Below are 14,917 nucleotides of genomic sequence, written 5' to 3' on the forward strand. Positions count from 1 at the left end.
TTAACGTATAAGGACTTTTATTAATAACAGTTTATTTTATTTTGTATTTAAATTTTTAGTTATAAAAATACTTATTTTAAAGTTGCAGCGTTTGAATAAATAACTCAAGAACTTGTAATAACTAACTATAAAAATAATAGCAAGTTATATAAAAATAAAATCACATATGAAAAAAATAAAATTAAAACTGAGATCTCATGTCACACACAATATTAAATATAAATTTAATAATAAAAATAGAGTGGTAAAATAATAAAAAATTATTAAAAGAAATATATGTAGCAGTTAATTTAGATGGAACATTGTTTTAAAATGATGGTGGAAGGTCAATACTTTCAACAGATGAATCATTACGTGAACATGGTGGTAGAGGGTGCATACTTTTAGCAATGGAACATTGCGTGAAAATGATAGTGGAAGGTCAATGTTTCTAACAATGGAACCTTGCGTGAAAATGGTGGTGGAGGAACAGTATTTCTAACAAAAATAGAAAATATTTTTACAAGGTCAAAAATAAAAGTTTTTTTTTTTGTTTTAAATCAATTTTAATAGGAAAATGATAAAATGACTTATTAAAAAGAAGAAGTTATATATTTCTATTTTTTCAAAAAACTAAATTAACTTTTCAAAAAGTAAAATTTTTATTTTAATAATACCAAACACGCGCATATTGTAACTTTTCATAATTTAAAAATAAGAAATAATAACTTCAGATATTCTCATCTATTTTCGTTTGTGTAGACTACGAAAATGAACCAAGTCTCCTCCCTATTTTTGTATTTTTTTTTTCTTTTTGGGCTAAAATGAGTACTCAAAATTTTTTTCATTTTTGCTTGCACCATCAGTGAAAATGTAAATTCAAAATTTTTCACATTTTAGGTTAGCGTGTGTTGATTAAAATTATAATTTTAAATTATTTTGTTAAAATTAATTTAAATTATAATAATTTGATTAATAAAAATATAATATGTTATGTATTATTTGTTTTTTTTTAATCTAGTGTTAAATATATTAACTCTAAAATAGTTATTAATTGGTTTTAGTAATCTACTTTCTTCAATAAATCAAACATATATACTCAATGTGACCATAAATAACTTAATAATACTTAGATCCACCAACAAATTTTTATATGTTGTTTTACTATTAAGTAAGAACATATCAAAATTAGCTCAAAATAAATAATAAATTATTAGAAAATTCTAATGCACAAAATTCTTTAATAAACAATAAATAATTTAAATCAACTAAAAAACAACTCAACACTTTTCTTTGATGCTTGCAAAATATATACCTGAAATAATATTATATCAATGTTAGTATATAATTTTACAATTATCGACCGTATTTACTATACATGACTCCTTCTTAAAAGTTATTCTACACACGTGTGTAGTCGGAAGATAAATTATTGGACTTTATTTTAATTTTCTAAATTATTATAATTATGCATTATTCATTAAATGCTAATTATAATAAAAATACTGTGATACCCAATTATCTTATTTTAATTTCACACTACAATATTAAAATAATGTCATACCCAATTATCTTATTTTAATTTATTCCTTAAATTTATATATCAAAAAAATTAAATCAAATAATTAATATACATAATTTTAAATTGTGTGATACTTAAATATCTATTCAAATCAATGAGTTGATATAATTAATTCATCATAATGAATTATCTTTAATGAGTTAAACAAAATAAAGCAGAAGCATGCTACATTGATTCTATTATTAAAGATAAAAATTCGATTTTTATATAATAGAATAGATAATATAATAGACGGCGAGAAAGAGAAAGATAAACATTTTAGATCCTAAGTTATTTTATTTGGATGTTACATGTGGATATCACATTATTTTACTTATTCTACCATATGGACCCTTTTATAACTTTATTTCAGTATCAATGGAATTTCACTATCTTTGAGTACTAAATTAAAATTCAAAATGAAACTGAAAAAAAAAAAGTAAAGAGTATAAAAGTATTGATTGAAAAACACTCTAAAAGCCAAATTAACTTTAATATTAAATTCATTAATACGATTTTAATTTTATATAATAGTTAGATAATAGATTAGTAAAAGCAAATGGAACAATGGCTTTAATTAGTATTTGATAAAATATTCATTTAGAATAATTAAAAATATAAAATTATGATATTATTTAAAATAATACATTTTTATGTTAAAAAAATTATATTTAAATAAAATATTTATAAAATATAAAATTTAGAGTAACATAGTTTCATGAACATTAATCATTAATCAATTATGAACTAACATAAAATTATAATATAATTTATTTATGAAAAAATAATCAATAATAATTAATATTAATAAATATAAAAATCATCCAAACACTTTGATTAAAAGTATGAGTGGTTAATTATTATTCATTATTAATAATATTTTGTTCATAACAAAAACTGAAAATATAATTATTCAGATTTAGATTTTAAAAAATAAACGTATAAGTAACAAATGATCTATTTTATCATGTATATTATAAATTAATGAATTAAACTAACTGATATAATGAATTATAATTAATTAATTAGTATAAATTATAATAAATTATATGATATTTAAAAATAAAATAAAATAAATAAAAAATAAAAAATAGAAGAATAGAACACTACAATAAAATAAATTGAATGTGAGTGTTTTTTTTTTTTTTTTACAAATTTTATATCACATCCGCTTCAATAATAATAAATAAAAATACATTAACTTAATATCTAAGAGAAAATGATGAGATAAAATCATAACACAATTCTAAAATAAAAGTTTAAATTAAACCATAATATCATTGCACAACACAAATTGAAAGTAATTTCACACTACAATATATCACACAAATAGGTAAATGACTTAAGCTTAATTACGGATTTTTTATTTATTTATGCATACATGATAACACCATGGTCTATAAATGCTTAATGGATAACATATCATATATTGCTCTGAATGATGAGCACGGGAGTTGAAGAGTGTATACTGATTTGTGTCCATGATAGTTGCCTTCTTGTGATGACGCCTCATATGAAGAAAAAGAATTGTTGTAAAAACTACCCAATGAAAGAGTAATTGGTAAATGAATGATATTTTCTTCTAGCATATATGGTCTTTTATAGTGGTAAAATAAAAATAGAAGGAATAAAATTTTGTATTTTTATATTAGAAATAGAATTTGATATTTATCCTAATAAAATTAAATAACTAATTAGTTATATTTAAATAAATAAAATAAATTAAATAAAAATATTTTTAAGAATTAATCAAATCAATTAGTCAATACAAATAATTAATATAATTAATTTTATTTAATTTATTGAATTCAAAAAATAAATTAGAAAATAATTGATTGAATTAATTAGTTGATATAATTAATTTATTATAATTGATTGGCATGAATTAAAAAAAATAAATAGGAAAACATAGGAGGCAATGATTTTTTTAACTAAATTAACATGTATTTATTATATTTAATCAGTATAAGTAACAAATTATCTATGTTATTATGTACCTTATAAATTAATGAATTAAAATAATTGATATAATAAATTACAATTATTTGATTGATATAAATTATAATAAATCGTGTGATATTTAAATACCTAATCAAATCAATTAGTTGATATAATTAATTTACTGTAATAAATTGTATTCAATGAGTTATAAAAAATAAATTAAGAAACACGCTAAGAAGTATGCCACGCCCATCATGAAGTGCAGAAATTCAATTTTCATATAATGAAAATATATATTCTTATATATGTTATAGAAATATGATTTGATTCCATTAACTTGTTTATTTTTTTTTTAACTTGCCACCTATATTCAGCATGGAATTTTAATTTTTCTAAAATAAATTTAGAAGAGAGAATAGTACTTTCATTTTAGAGAGAAAATAAATTCATGAAGAATTGACACCTCGCTTTCATTAGTTGATAATGCATTAAATATTAATTTTATATAATTATAATAAATATATTTTCCTAAATTAGTATAATCATATATTATTCATTAAATATTAATTGTAATATAAATATAATAAAGATATTTTTCTAAAATAAATTTAGAAGAGATAATAGTGCTTTCATTTTAGAAGAAAAATGAATTTATGAAAAATTGACACCTCACTTCAATTAGTTAGGGAAAAATACAATTTTAGTATATTAAGTAGAAGTATATTATTATTATTATTAAAAATATTTTCGATTGATAATTGATAAGTAGTTTAATAATGTATTTAATATGGATTTTATATAATTATAATAAAGATATTTTCCTAAATTAGTATAATTATGCATTATTCATTAAATGCATTCATTTTGGAGGAAAAATGAATTCAGGAGGAATTCACACCTCACTCTCATTAGTTGAGAAAAACTCAATTTTAATATATTAAGTAGATTATATAAATAGAAATACTTGCTAAGTATATATAAAAGAGGAGATATATAATTATATATAATATAAACAATATATATGTAACAGATATAAATTGTTATAATTATAGAGACTTACTAAAATTATATTAAATTTAATTATGAATGTAAATAAATAAAAGTGATAATAATTAATATTATTTTTTTCTTTTTTTACATTTAATATTTACCGTAAATATAAAAAATATTGAGAAAAAAAAAGTAGATACTGACTTTATTTTATTTTATTTTACGTCATGAATTTCTTTACTAAAATTAATGGAGGAAAAAAATCTTTATGATTATATATCAATCTCAATCACAATAAATAAGATAAATCGGTTGAGCAACTAACAAATTTAATGGGTAAATGTTATTTTTCATTTATGGAAAAAAATGAGGTAACATACATGCGTATATTAATATAGGAAGAATATATACTCACAGCTTTAAAATCTTCAAGAATATTTGATTGTATTATTCTTCAAGCCAAAAAATCTATCCTTTATTTTATTAAATATTTATATTAATTCAATTAGATGAGTGTTTTAATAAAAGAAAAAATAATTATTATTATTATTATTATTGAATAATAACGATAATTATCGTTATTAATATTAAATTGGTTATATATATATTGTTGCTTCTACAATCATGTAATAATATTTTCTTTCATTTGTTAATTAATTAAATTTTGTTATTTATATTAAATATATTTAATGATTACTAAAAATTAATCATATAATTATCATTATTAATAACCAATTATTAATAATCAATTTATATTTCTCTAAATTATAATTTTCTATTTTATTATTATTATTATTATTATTATTATTATTATTATTATTATTATTATTATTATTATATAGGTCATCCTTAAGATAATAACTTGTCACTAATAAAATTTTAGGATAATGAATAAAAATAGAATTACATCAATATAATTAAAATTAATATAATTAAAATAGTTAAAAATATTTTTGATTGATAATTAGGTTAATAAGATATTAATTATTGATTTTATATAATTATAATAGAGATATTTTTTAAATTAGTATAATTATGAATTATTCATTAAATGTTAAGTATAATATTGTTATATAATTATAATTAAGATAATTTTCTGAAATAAATTTAAAAGAGATTAGTATAATTATAATAAAGAGATTATCTTAGATTAGTATAATTATGTATCATGCATTCATTAAATACTAATTATAATATAATTATATCAATTAAAGATCATTTTTAAAAATAAATTTAAAAGAGAGAAATAGTGCAATCATTTTGGAGGAAAAATAGATTCACGAGAAAATGACACCTCACCATCATAAGTTGGGAAAAAATACAGTTTTAGTATATTAAGGAGATTGGTATAAATTATAATAAATTATATAACATTTAAAAAGAAAATAAAATGAATAAGAAGAAAATAAAAATAAATAGAATAGATAGAAGACTACAATAAAATAAATTGAATATGAGAGTTTTTTTTTTTTTGTACATTTCATATCACATCCGGTTCAATAATAATAATAATAAATAAAAATACGTCAACTTGATATCTAAGAAAAAATGATGAGATAAAATCATAATACAGTTCTAAAGTAAAAGCTTAAATTAGAACATAATATCATTACACAACACATTAAAAGTAATTTCACACTACAATATACTACAAACAGGTAAATGACTTAAATTTAAATACGAAATATTTTTTATTTATGCATACATAATAACACCATGGTCTATAAATACTTCATAGATAACATATCTTATATAGCTCCGAATGATGAGCACCAAAGTTGGAGAATATGGTAGTTTGTGTCCACGATAGTTGCCTTCTTGCACGACGCCTAATAGGAAAAAAAAGAATTGTTGTAAAAGCTATCAAATGAAAGAGTAATTGGTAAACGAATGATATTTTCTTCTAGCATACATGGTCTTTTATAGTGGTAAAATAAAAATAGAATGAATTAAATTTTATATTTTTATATTAGAAATAGAATTTGATATTTATCCTAATAAAATCATTATTATTATCAATATAAATGGGTTAATAATTTGCCACTAATAAAATTATTGGATAATGAATAAGAATTAGAAGGATATAAATATAATTAAAATGAATATAATTAAAATGTTTAAAATATTTTCGATTGATAATTAGTTTAATAATGTATTAAATATTGATTTTATATAATTATAATAAAGATATTTCCTAAATTAATATAACTATGCATTATTCATTAAAATAATTAAAAATATTTTTGATTAATAATTGATAAATAGTTTAATAATACATTAAATATTAATTTTATATAATTATAATAAAGATATTTTTCTAAATTAGTATAATTATGCATTATTCATTAAATGCATTCATTTTAGAGGGAAAATGGGTTCACGAGAAAGTGACACCTCACTTTCATGAGTTGGGGAAAACCCAGTTTTAATATATTGTGCTTGTTTGGGCATCATTATTTTGATAAAAAAAAGATCTTTTTTCAATGAAAAAAGATCATATTTTGTCATTTTTAAAACTCAATTTTATTTTATTGGTGAGTTAAAATATAATTATATTCGCATCTTAAAGTTCTCAATTCTACTCGCTTTTTACCCCTAGAAAAATCATATTTTTTTAATTAAATATAAAATTCAATCATTTCATATTTCATATATATTAATAAAATAAAAAATTAAGTTTAAATTAAAATTAAAACAATAAAATTTTAAAAAAATTTAACATAAAATTATAAATAACATGATTATCAAGTTCTTAATAAAATTAAAATAACACAAACAAAGATACATATTTTGTCATTCTTTTTCTAACTCCAATTTTTTGCAATATTAGTCTTTAAATAACAAATGTATTAAATTAGTAATTTAAACAATTAGCTTAATGGCTACTAGAGCTGAAAGTGAGTCGAGATGAGTTGAGCTAAACCAAGTTCAAGCTCGTCTCACGAAAATTGAGTTTGGCTCACGACTCAGTTTATTAACAATCGAATCTATTTCTTAAACTCAATCTTCACTCACCGAAAGCTCACGAGCTGACTTAAATAACAGGAACATAATCTATAATTCTATATCAATAAATTATAACTTATATATATATATTAAAAATATTAATTTTATATATTGCGTATCTATTAATTATGAATTTTTTATTTATGTTATATATCAAAATTATATAAAAAATAATTATAAAATTTTAAATAAGAACATTAATATATATAAAATTATATATTACTATTTTATATGTATATATATAATATTAAAAGTATAAACTAAATGTATATTGATGCATCCGCATCTTAAGCACTTTTCTTGGATATTTCTCATAGAAAAATCATGACTTTTGCTTGGTAATTATATGATTTTCAAGACTATTCTATTAGTACTTTGATTTCCTTGTTTTCAAGATTTTTGTAGGAAAGTTTTAGGAAAAGAGAAGCAAAAGCACAAGGAGGAACTAAGAATTGAAGACAAGTACAAAGAGAATTCATAGATGCTGTCAACCCAGACTTTTTCACACTCTAACGAGCATAACTTCAGTTACAGAAGTCTAAATGATGCGGTTTTAGTGGCATTAGAAAGCCAACTTCCAGAGCTTTCTAACGATATATAATGAGTCATACTTTCTCTCTAGCATCATGGCGCTAATCGCCGTGACATTGACGTTTAGCACTAGTCCGCGAAGCAACCTTGGCGCCAAATGCACAATTTCAAGTTTCGTGCCCGTTCTTGCACCCAGGGTGGTCCCCACGTCCTCAACAATGCAGTCTCGTGTATTTAATTTATATTTGAATTTATTTTTAATTAGAAAATATATTATTTAAATTTTAAATTAGGAAGTTATCTTAACAACTCTGGTTAAGATAAGATTAGTTTTAGAATTTGAATTTGAATTTGAATTAGTAGGAATTTTAGTATAAATAAGTGAGATCATTCACCACTCTCTTATTCTCTCTTCTTCTAAAATTTACAATTTTAATTTCTTAAGGATTCTCTGAATACATGCGTTTCTAATTCTCCTCGATTAAGGTTAGGAGCTCTGTTAATTTCATAGTTTAATACATTAGCTTTTCTATCTTTAATTTATGTAATTGATTACTTCGTAAGAAAAGGTTTTCTGTCTTCATCTTAAAGGGTTTTAATATGTTGGAAAATGATTATTTTTCGATTTGAATTCTTTTAACTTCTTAAAAAAGTTGATTAATTGAATTAACCTTAAAAATTGATTTTCATCATTCTTAAGTTTTGAAACTGGATTAATAAATGATATAAAATTAACTAAAAGAGATTCTTATGAATTGTGTCGTTTTATAAATCAGAGGGCGTTCTTCAACTCTTTTCTTAAATAATTGACTAAGGAATTAGCAATTAATTAGGTTAAGAAGAAATTAAATTACCAAGGAATTGGGGTTTAATTACTAATGATTTGCCATAAAACTATCTTTGCATAATTAAGGTGGAAAGTAAGAAATATTAATCCGAAAGTTTTAACATTTCCAAAGTCTTAACTCTTTCAATCATATTATCTTTACGCTACTCATTGCCTTGCCTTTATTATATTGCTATTTATGTTTCAAAGTTTTCAAAACCCAAATTTTGATTGTCTGATTAGAATAATCAATTAAAGTACTGCTTGCTTAATCCGTTAATCCTTGTGGGATCGACACTCACTCATCTGAGTTTATTACTTGATACGACTCGGTGCACTTGCTAATGTTCCATGATTTTTGTAAAAATTTACATCAAGTTTTTGGCACCATTGCCAGAAATTAATTGAGATTGATAACTACCAGTTGTTTAATTATCTAGATTAGATATTTTTTTGTTTAGATTTTTCATTTTATAATTTTTTTATTTTTCTTTACGTCCCCCGTTTTTCTTTTTAATTTTTATTTTATTTTTTATTTCAATTTTATTTGAGTAATTACCCAAATCAGTCTCCGAGGATTTTAGAATTGGACATTTTAGTCCCCAAGAAAAATTAATACACAGATCAATCCCCAAGGTTTTACTCCGGCAGACAAATCAGTCCCCAGTTCATTTTCCGGCAAAGTAATTACCCAGATCAGTCCCCAAAGATTTTAAAAACGGAAATTTTAGTCCCCAAGAAAAACTAATATACAAATCAATCCCCAACGTTTCTCTCTGTTAGACATAATAGTCCTCCGTCCAAAAATAAAATAAAATAAAATAATTATTATTATTAATTGCACAATAATATTGTACTATATTTTTTGGACAAAAATAATGATAAATTTATTCATTAAATTCTTATATATATATATATAGTCACTCAATAATAATAATAATAATAATAATAATAATAATAATAATAATAATAATAATAATAATAATAATAATAATAATAATAATAATAATAATAAATTTATTAGAGATTATTTTACAAGAAATTCAAAGTTAAAACTATTTGATATTTTTGTATTTAATATAATAAAAAAATATCCTATATAAAATATATATATATGTTTGTATTAAAAGAAAATATTTTAATTTGAATTTATATTAAATACATATATTTTTAATACAAACATATTTTTTAAAATAGTACATCTTTTGATTATATTAAATAAAAAAAGATCAAATGATTTTAATCTTAAATTTTTTGTAAAATAATCTCTAATAATTTTATTTATTATTATTATTATTATTATTATTATTATTATTATTATTAATTACATAATAATATTATACCATGATTTTTTTTATTTTCTAGATAAAAATAATAATAAATTTATTCATTAGATTCTTTTACACACATATATATATATAGTCACTCAATAATAATAATAATAATAATAATAATAATAATAATAATAATAATAATAATAATAATAATAATAATAATAATAATAATAATAATAATAATAATCAATAAAATTATTAGAGATTATTTTACAAGAAATTCAAGGTTAAAATCATTTGATATTTTTGTATTTAATATAATCAAAAGATATACTATCTTAAAAAATATGTTTGTATTAAAAAAATATGTATTTAATATAAATTCAAATTAAAATATTTTCTTTTAATACATATTTTTTAATATAAACATATATTTTTTTATATAGGACATCTTTTGATTATATTAAATACAAAAATATCAAATAATTTTAACTTTGAATTTCTTGTAAAATAATCTCTAATAATTTTATTATTATTATTATTATTATTATTATTGAATCACTATATATATATATATATATATATATATAAGAATTTAATGAATAAATTTATCATTATTTTTGTTCAAAAAATACAAAAAATATAGTACAATATTATTGTGCAATTAATAATAATTATTTTATTTTATTTTATTTTTAAACGGAGGACTATTATGTCTAACAGAGAGAAACGTTGGGGATTGATTTGTACATTAGTTTTTCTTAGGGACTAAAATGTCCGTTTTTAAAATCTTTAGGGACTAATCTGGGTAATTATTCTGCCGAAAAATGAACCGGGGACTGATTTGTCTACCGGAGTAAAACCTTAGGGATTGATCTGTGTATTAATTTTGGTTGGGGACTAAAATGTCCGATTCTAAAATCCTTAGGGACTTATTTAGGTAATTACTCATTTTATTTAAAAAAAACTTTCGTTTTTTTATTTTTCTTTTAATTTTCATTTTATTATTATTATTATTATTATTATTATTATTATTATTATTATTATTTGTCTTTTCGTTTCCTTTTTTTTCCTTACGTAAGTTCTTTTTTTATTTTTTTAATTAAAAAAAGGTTTTTCGTTTTTTTTTTTAGTTTTCTTCGGTTAAGTTAAAAATTTAAAATTTTAAGATAAAATTTGAATTTAAATTGATGTCTTAGACCCCGCTTGGGAAAAGCACCAAGCATGGTTCAGGTAATGTATCTACGCGAGCTTGGTTTAGTTTCTGTCCATGACAGGCCGAAGAGCTCTTGTCGGTAAAGTAGATCTATATCGAGAGAGAGAATTGGCTTCTCGAGATTCCGCTGGAGTAAGATCAGTAGGGGAGACTTTCTTAATAGATACCCTGAACAGGGGAAAGGCGATAACTATAGTGAAGTACGTGAATCAACTCAGTCCAGACCTTTTAACAAGCTTACCGTCTCGATAGCGAGCAGTACCTATCGTTCGCAGCTACCTCTGGTCGTACGTTCCGCGCTTCGTCTTGCGCTATATGTACTGAGATCTTTGGCATGCTCTTCATTGCAGCCACCTTTCAACAGTAAATCGATCACTCTTAGGATGACTGCTCTCTCCATTCATCTGTCGTGACATAGATCGTAGCTTTCATTACTGCTGACTTATCTAGTCACACATGAAGTAAAGTAGCACTCTCCTTATTTTATTATATTTATATTCATTTAGGTGCCATCAGCGTCTGTGCTTGTATTCTGTCGAAGAATAATATAGGTTACCTAGTAATTATAGATATCCCCCGAGGGCCAGCTCCCTCTATCTCACCTCCTCTGGTACTGTATGGAACTTGACATTTGTCAAGCCGGGACATACAATATTCACCAGGGTATGGAGCCGACGTCGGTCACAGGCGTGCCGAACAAGGTCACCATTCCTCATTCGGCGGAAAGGCGTAAGCAGCCCAGTATTCTGCCCGCATATTCCAATTGCAGCCTTCTTGTCCTTTCTTAATATGGGCACGGAAAACAGGGGCCTTCGTCAGGTGGGGTTCTAACTCTAGGTTCTTTTTTTAAATTTTAAATTTAAAAGATTTGGATTCAAATCTATTTGATTTAAGTTGGTGAATTTAAATTTAAATTTTAAATTTAAGTTGGTGTGTTTTTTTTTTAATTTTAAATTTAAAAGATTTGGGTTCAAATCTATTTGATTTAAATTTTAAATTTTTAAGTTAGTTAGTTGGTCATTTGAAGTGCATTTATTTGTTTTAAATTCTAAATTTATAAGTAAGTTAGTTAGTTATTTAAATTGCATAATTAATTTAAAAAATTAAGTTTAGTGTTTTAATTTTTAAATTTTAAATTTTTAAATCTCTTTTCTAATATTTTTAAATGTTAGGATTCATATTTAATTCTTTTTGTTTTTTTTATTTCTTTTGAAAAAAATTATTTACTGTTCGTTTTATTTTTTCTGAGAATTTTCTTCACACAGTGAAGAGAGTTCCAATTCTTTATTGTTTTTGTCTATGCAGAATCACAGGGACAGAGAACCTCTTCAGTATGATCCTGAGATTAAAAGAACTCTTCGACAACAAAGAAGACAAGCTAGAAATCAAAGGGTTGAAGAAGTAGTTGAAGAAGAGTTTGATCAAGACATGGCAGATAACAACACTATCAACATCCCTTCACTCAGGAGAACTCTCGGATCTTACACTAATTCAAATCCAGGAAGTTGTGGAAGTAGCATTGTGACACCTACTGTCAATGCCAATAATTTTGAACTTAAGCCGCAGCTTGTAACATTGGTTAAGCAAAATTGTCAGTTCAATGGGAACCCGCAGGAAGATCCAAATCTGTTTATATCTAATTTCCTGCAAATTTGTGACACGGTAAAGACAAATAGCGTCCTAGCTGAAGTTTACTGACTATTGCTCTTTTCTTTTGCTGTGAGAGATCGGGCTAAGCAGTGGCTAGATAATCAGCGCAAGAAGAGCATAGCCATATGGGAGGACTTGATCACCAAGTTCCTAAACAAGTTCTTCCCACCTCAGAGGTTGACTAAACTCAGAACCGACGTTCAAACCTTCAGACAACATGAAGGAGAGTCACTCTATGAAGTTTGGGAGAGGTACAAGGAGATGCTCAGAAAGTGCCCTCCGGATATATTTACTGACTGGGTCTAACTCCAGATATTTTATAATGAGATCATTCCCGCCTCACGGGTTTCACTGGATAACTCGGTTGGAGGATCTTTACATATGAAGAAAATTATTGAGGAAGCACAAGAATTGATTGAGATGGTGGCCAATAATCAATACTTCTACTCTTCTGAAAGATCATCAAGGAAAGGAGTCATGGAGTTAGATGCTTTGGATATCCTTTTGGCTCAGAATAAAGTCCTCTCTCAGCAAATAAATGCAATTACTCAATATCTAGGAGGAATGCAAGTCTCGGCAATAAGCTCCCAAGAGAATCCCTATGGTGCAAATAATAGATTGTCTCAAGGTGAAGGCATGGATTATGGATATGTATCCATAGAGTAAGTCAATTACCTAGATAAGCCTCACAATGATCCCGTCTCTAAAACCTATAACCCCAGATAGAGAAACCACCCAAATTTTGGGTGGAAAAATCAAAATCAGAGGCCTAACAAATTCAGCAACACCCACTAGCCTACTAAATTCGATAACCCCTAGCAGAACACTTTTAATAACCATCACCATAACCAAATAACCCTTCTGTGAACCACTTTCACCAACTACCACCTCCCTCACAACCAACACAACAAGACTCTCAGAGACTTTCTAACCTTGAATTAGCCTTAGAAAAATTCATGGAAAGAATAGAAACCAACTTCAAGAATTAAGGAGCTTCATTGAAAAATCTGGAGGTACAAATAAGCCAACTTGCTCAACAACTAGCCAAACCTACTCAAACACTTCCTAGTGACACAATTCCTAACCCAAAGGAGTGTAAGGCCATTAGTTTGAGAAGTGGAAGAGTAGAGACAAAGGCAGAAAATGAAATTAATGTTGCTGAGAACAGAAAGGAAATCCTAGAGGATGAAAAAGTGCAAGAAGACAGCGTTACCCTTCCTTCTCAGCAACCACAAATTTAAATCTCCAAAATTTCACCAAAATAGAAAATTCAAGTACCTGAATATAAGTCAAGAATTTCATATCCTCAAAGGTTGCACAAAAAAGTTAAAGACCAACAGTTTTTCAAGTTCTTGGAGGTCTTCAAGAAGCTCCAAATAAATATTTCCTTTGCTGAAATCCTTGAACAAATGCCTTTATATGCAAAGTTTTTGAAGGAACTAATTTCCAAGAAGAGAAACTGGAACGAGAATGAAACAGTGATTCTTACAAAAGATTGCAATGCCATAATTCAGAAGAATCTCCTTGAGAAGCTAAAAGACCCAGGCAGCTTTGTTATTTCTTGTACTATTGGTGAAGTAACCGTTGAGAGAGTTTTATGTGATCTTGGGACAAGCATCAATCTCATGCCATTATCCTTGATGCGAAAGCTTCAAATTAAAGAAATAAAACCTACCAGAATTTCCTTACAGCTTGCTGACCGTTCTCTTAAATTTCCTTTAGGTGTTGTTGAGAATTTACTGGTGAAAGTGGGGACATTTATCTTCCCTGCAAATTTTGTCATATTGGATATGGAAGAAGATGTTAATGCCTCTATTATACTGGGGAGGTCGTTCCTTGCTACAGGGAGAGCTTTGATTGATGTGTAGAAGAGTGAATTAACATTGAGAGTGAATGATGAATAAATTGTGCTCAATGTGTTTAAAGCTCTGCAGCACTGATGA

Source organism: Arachis ipaensis, chromosome B9 (genome assembly GCF_059453495.1).
Source record: "Arachis ipaensis isolate K30076 ecotype BB chromosome B9, ASM5945349v1, whole genome shotgun sequence".
NCBI lineage: Eukaryota > Viridiplantae > Streptophyta > Magnoliopsida > Fabales > Fabaceae > Arachis > Arachis ipaensis.